This window comes from Myotis davidii, unplaced genomic scaffold (assembly GCF_000327345.1).
Source record: "Myotis davidii unplaced genomic scaffold, ASM32734v1 scaffold550, whole genome shotgun sequence".
Lineage (NCBI taxonomy): Eukaryota > Metazoa > Chordata > Mammalia > Chiroptera > Vespertilionidae > Myotis > Myotis davidii.
In genome coordinates this window covers 277649-283626 of record NW_006282082.1, presented here as the reverse complement: position 1 = coordinate 283626, position 5978 = coordinate 277649, and the positions used below count along the sequence as shown (strand labels likewise).

Below are 5978 nucleotides of genomic sequence, written 5' to 3'. Positions count from 1 at the left end.
GGCAGGACGACTTGCCTGGTGGGGAAGCCCAAAGGGCCCACCAGGAGGAGCAGAGAGCTGCCCTCAGGGACCTCCCCCAGGGTCCAGCTTGAGCCGCCCCTGGGGATCTCTGCCCAGCACAGGAAGCTGACGCTGGCCCAGCTTTACCGCATCAGGACCAAGCTGCTGCTTAACTCCCAGGGCCTGAGCACAGTGTGGAGCCCTGCATGCCTGGAGGGCGTGGTAGGGGGCGGGCACACGTGCGCCTGGTGCAGCAGGACTTGCTGAGGAGCTGCCCGCCTTCCCAGACAGGCCTCAGGCCCAGCGCCCAACATGGAAGGGCCGCAGTGTGGCCACCAGACCCTGAAGGCTGCCCTTAAAGCCACACAAAGACAACCTGCTGCTGGAGGGCAGGCATTCGGTGTCCGGGAAGATGCCGGAGGTAGGGAAGGAGGGTCATGTAAATGAACAATTGCAAGCAGAGATCCTGAAGGTTCTGAAAGCAGAGGACCAGCTCCTTGCAGACCTGAACTCCGTGTGGGCCTTTTTCTCGGCCCTGTGGAAGTGGTGCAGACAGAGGGGGAGGTGATGGACTGGAGCTGCGCCCAAGGAATTTTCAGAGGAAGCAATGTGTGTACAGGGCCAGGCGGAGCAGGCAGGCCCGTAGGGAGCCCACTGGAGCGCAGCCAGACCCCAAGGCGACCACCAAGCCAGGCCCCAAGGAGAAGCGAGCAGATGCCACTCCACTCGCTGAAGACCACTGAGCAGAAAACTAAAGAAACCGATTTACATCTTTTCCCAGGTGGGGAACAGTTGGCATGTAAGCCCCTGACCAGTGCCCAGCCTCTCCTCTGTCTATCTCACTCTTAGGTACCATGTTCTTTGTTCTCTCTTAACTGCAACTCATTTTTAAACTAGATCCATCAGTTCCCAGGTGGAGAACAGTTGGTGTGTAAGCCCCTGACCAGTGCCCAGCCTCTCCTCTGTCTGTCTCACTCTTAGGTACGATGTTCTTTGTTCTCTCTTAACTGCAACTCATTTTTAAACTAGATTGCTTTTAAAAAAAGACTAAATAAAGTTTCCCTTAAGTTATTTAGGCAGTGCTGAGGCTGCTGGGGACTGGGTTAGAGACACAAACACGCAGGGGAGCCCGGCACCCAGCAGCCCCAAGCCTCACTGAGGAAGTGCTGGGGCTGCTGGGGGCTTGATCGGAGACACAAACCAGCAGGCCCGGCACCCAGCAGCCCCAAGGCCCACTACTTTGGTGGTGGGGCTGCTGGGGGCCGGATCAGAGACACAAACCCGCAGGCCTGGCACCCAGCAGCCCTGGAACAACAGACCCAAACCCCACCATCACAGAGCTGGGGATGCTGGGGGCAGAATCAGAGACACAAACCTGCAGGCTCAGCACCCAGCAGCCCAAGGCCCACCACCTCAGTGCTGGGGCTGCTGGGGCCCTGATTGAAGACACAGATCCGCAGCCCCAGCACCCAGCAGCCTCAAGCTCTGCCATCAAGGTGCAGGGGCTGCTGTGGGTATCAGAGACACAAACCCACAGGCCCGGCACCCAGCAGACCCAAGGCCTTCGTGGCAGCACTAAGGAGCAGCAAGCCGAGAGGTAGGAAGCAGCAAGCAGGTGGGTGGTAGGAGGGAGGGGTCCCGGACTGCGAGAGGGCACAGGCTGAGCTAAGGGACCCCCAACCCATCCCAGCGCACAAAGCCTCTAGTGCGCTGGGCCTCTAGTAATAATAATAATAATAAAAGGCTAATATGCAAATTGACTGAACAGCAGAATGACAGGTTGCTATGATGCACACTGGCCACCAGGGGGCAGACGCTCAATGCAGGAGCTGCCCCCTGGTGGTCAGTGCACTTCCATATGGGGAGTGCCACTCAGTCAGAAGCTGGCTCATGGCTGGCCAGCGCAGAGGTGGTGGCAGGAGCTTCTCCCACCTCCGTGGCAGCACTAAGAGTGTCCAACTAACAGTTTAGACCTGATCCCTTGGGGGCCTAAGCCTTTAGCCGGACATCTCCCAAGGGCTCCCTGGCTGCCAGAAGGATGTCTGACTGCAAGCTTAGGCCTGATCTCCCAGGGAGTGGGCCTAAGTTGATAGGTGGACATCCCCCAAGGGGTCCTGGACTGCAAATGGGCACAGGCCAGGCTGAGGGGACCCCCCCTGAGTGCACAAATTTTTGTGCACCGGGCCTCTAGTTAAAATATAAGCTTAGCATGTAGTAAAGACTGATGCTTCAGCAAATCTAGTATGAATTGTTTCAAGGTGAAGATAGTTAAAACTTCAGTTATCTTACTCAGCAATGAAAGAGAAGTGAGGAAATTGTATCATGACTGACAACAAGTGAATAAGCAGGATGTCTAGTGAACTCATTGCTGTTTTAGTTATCATAAAATCTGCTTAATACAGAGTAAGAACAAGAAATGGATCTGTGAGTTCTCCAGATTTATTACTTTTTTTAAATTTCTTTATTGGTTAAGGTATTATAAATGTGTCCTCATTTCCCATTAACCCCCAACCTCCCCACCCTCCCCCACTCATGCTCTCATCCCCCTGTTGTCCATGTCCATTGGTTTGGCTTATATGCATGCATACAAGTCCTTTGGTTGATCTCTCCCCCTTACCCCATCCCTCCCCTACTTTCCCTCTGGGGATTGATAGTCTGATCGCTGTTTCTCTGTCTTTGGATCTGTCCCTGTTCATTAGTCTATGTTGTTCTCTATATTCCACAAATGAGTGAGATCCTGTGATATTTATCTTTCTCTGACTGGCTTATTTCACTTAGCATAACGCTCTCCAGTTCCATCCATGCTGTTGCAAATGGCAATAATAGCACAGTTTTTTATTACTTTTTTAAAAATATATATTTTTATTAATTTCAGAGAGGAAGGGAGAGGGAGAGAGAGATAGAAACATTAATGATGAGAGAATCATTGACTGGCTGCTTCCTGCACAGTCCACACTGGGCACACAACCTGAGCATGTGCCCTTGATTGGAATCAAACCCAGGACCCTCAGTCCGCAGGCTACGCTCAATCTACTGAGCCAAACCAGCTAGGGCCATTCATTACTTTTAATATTGAGCAGATTTATCTGTCTTCTTTTATCACCAATGTTTGTATATCTAAATGACTTATTAAGAATTATCTGTTTAAAAGTGACCAACTGCTCTAATCAACACAATTTAATTATGTGACGTCATGTAAATGTGTCTAACCTTATCTGAAAAAAAGTTTAAAAATGACACAGAATTACATCAGTTATTCAACTAAGTGGCCAATGTACTTGCAACAGCCTCCAAATTGCTCTCTGTACAAATTGTTCTCTGGCTTCTACTATATGTTATACATAGTTCTTTGAAAACTCTTCCAGAAACATATCCCTACTGTAATCCACATATATTAGTGATACTGCACTCTCTGGAATCACGCTTATGTATATAAGTTGAGTCTGTTTTTTAAAAATATTGATTTTTAGAGAGCGAGGTAGAGAAAGGGAGAGAGAAAAACATCAATGTGAGAGCAAAACATCAATGGGTTATATCCTGTACACCCCTTACTGGAGATTGAACCCAAAACCCAGCACGTGTCCTGACCAGGAATCCAACTGGCAACTTTTTGGTGCTTGGGACTATTCCCAACCAACTGAGCCACACCACCCAGGGTATAAGCTGTGTGTTTCATGCTTTGGTGACTTTGGGAAAATTTCTCAACTCTCTTTGCCTCGGTTTTGTCATCTGTAAAATGAGGATAATAATAGTACCTACTTCATAGAGACATGGTGAGCTTTAAATAACACAATACATGTAAAATGCTTAGAACATGGGGAGTGCTCAGGAAATTCTAACTTTCTTACTAAATTTATCTTCTGCAAGAATGCATACCCAATGGAATTTAGTTATTTAACCCTTAATTTCCTTCAAGTCTTATTTAATTGGGCTACATTACATTTCTCTGTGTTTTTAAAATAAATATAACAGAGCCACATTGGTCATTTCTTATCTATACACAAACACCTTATTTTTCTAAGTATTTTTGCTTAATTTCCTAGGGAAGGGACTGAAATATTTTCTTCTCTCTAGCCCTCCATCCTTGCATAGAGTAATGTGATGCACAAGAACATACTTAGTATTAATAAACTAACTTCTTGAACTAATGAACTCCTGACTTCTTGATAGTAGGACTGTTTTACTTACTGCTGAAATAAAAACCATTTTTAGCCTTTAATTATATCCTATTTTATTTAACAATTGTCCCCTAATTATGCCAAATGTACTGGTGCATAACTTCCATGCAGCAAATCATATTAGTTTACTAAATTTTCAGTATTTAAAGAATTAGTGTTTTACCAACCAACTTCTTAAAAGGAGCACCTCACACACTTTATTAACCTACGCAGAGTCCTTAGAAGAAAAATTCTGGAATCTAATGAAGATCCATATTTTTTATTGATTTTTTACAGAGAGGAAGGGAGATGGATAGAGAGGTAGAAACATTGATGAGAGAGAAACATCGATCAGCTGCCTCCTGCACACCCACTACTGGGGATGTGCCTGCAACTAAAGTACATGCCCTTGACTGGAATCGAACCTGGGACCCTTCAGTCTGCAGGCCGATGCTCTATCCACTGAGTCAAACCGGTTAGTGCTGAAGATCCATATTTAACATGAAATTATCTGTTTACTTAACTCTTCTGTTTCACTAATGCAGTCAGGCCTCCATATCTGTGCATTCTGCATCTACAGATTCAACTAACCATGGATCAAAAATACTTGGAAAAAAATCCCAGAAAATTACAAACAGCAAACTTGAATTTGTCACAAGCTGAGCACTATGCTGAATTCATGAATGAAGTGACATGTAGGCATAGCCTGCTTATAGCCAATATGCAGATGTAGGCTATGTGCAAATATGATGCCATTTTATTAAGGGACTTAAGCATCTGGATTTGGGTATGCTCAGGGGGAAAAGGGGATGGAAATAATCTCCTATAGATACCAAGGAACAGCTCTATTTTCTTTCATAAGACAAGATTTCTAGAAAATTCATATATGAAACTTGCTTTAAAAATAAAAGCTTTCAAAGGAAAATATATATCAAAATATCAGGGCATCTCCATTCAATAAATTGTACTCTAATATCATAAAAATGGATACTCAGAAACTTTCAGCTAAGTAACATGACTAAGCACTAGAGATCTATTGTAAAACCTTGTACTTTTACTCAGCAATAATGTATTGTGCACTTAAAATTTAAGAGGGAAGGTCTAGACTCAGAGGAGGTGCAGAAGTAAAGTGCAGAGGTATGGAGGCACAGCGGAAAGGGCTGGCAACTGAGGACGTGGTTGTCGTTTTCAATCAGGAGGGAGTCTCAAGCTCCCGAGTACTCTGAAGTCCAGTTCTGGGCAAGTCTCTAGGGACCCAAACTCATATGGGAGAAACTGAAGGGTCTGGCATTGGGCAGAACTCGAGGGTGGCTTTCTCTCAGAGGTGCTTAAGGTGATTACTGCGGGACACTGAGACCTGGGGCCTCTTAGGGCAGGGCTGAGGATCAGCCATAGATGTTTGCTCCACCCTTTGACTCCCTGAGACCCCACCCCACCCAAGCTGTGAGCAAAGGCTTTGGCATATGAATGGCCTGGCCCTTTGCATTCGCAGAGAGACCCAGAACATCCAAAAGAAGGCCCAATGCCCCACAGCAGCTTGCATTGCTTCACAACTGGGCTTCATCTGGGCACTTCCAAACCCCAAACAAGGAAGAGGAATCTGCAGATCTCTCTGTAGCTCCTGCTGGGTAGCCTCAGGCAGAGGCTAAATTAGCACCTCCTTAGCGATCCAAGAGACAGTGTACCCAGTGGTCAGATTGGGACCATCCAGATTACAACTCCTCAGATCCATAAGAGACACACCAGGGGGCAGACTCAGTGAGCACTAAAGACCCAATGAAGCAAGTCTTGCCCCAGAAGGGGGTCTCCAGCACAGAAGAT

At 46.6% G+C, this 5978-nt stretch overlaps 1 protein-coding gene across 3 annotated transcripts in view; it reads left to right on the top strand.

Annotated features, from left to right (window-relative positions):
* The window catches only part of FAM133A (family with sequence similarity 133 member A), an 81561-nt gene that overhangs the window by 15402 nt on the left and 60181 nt on the right, over nucleotides 1-5978 (top strand). The window lies entirely within an intron of this gene.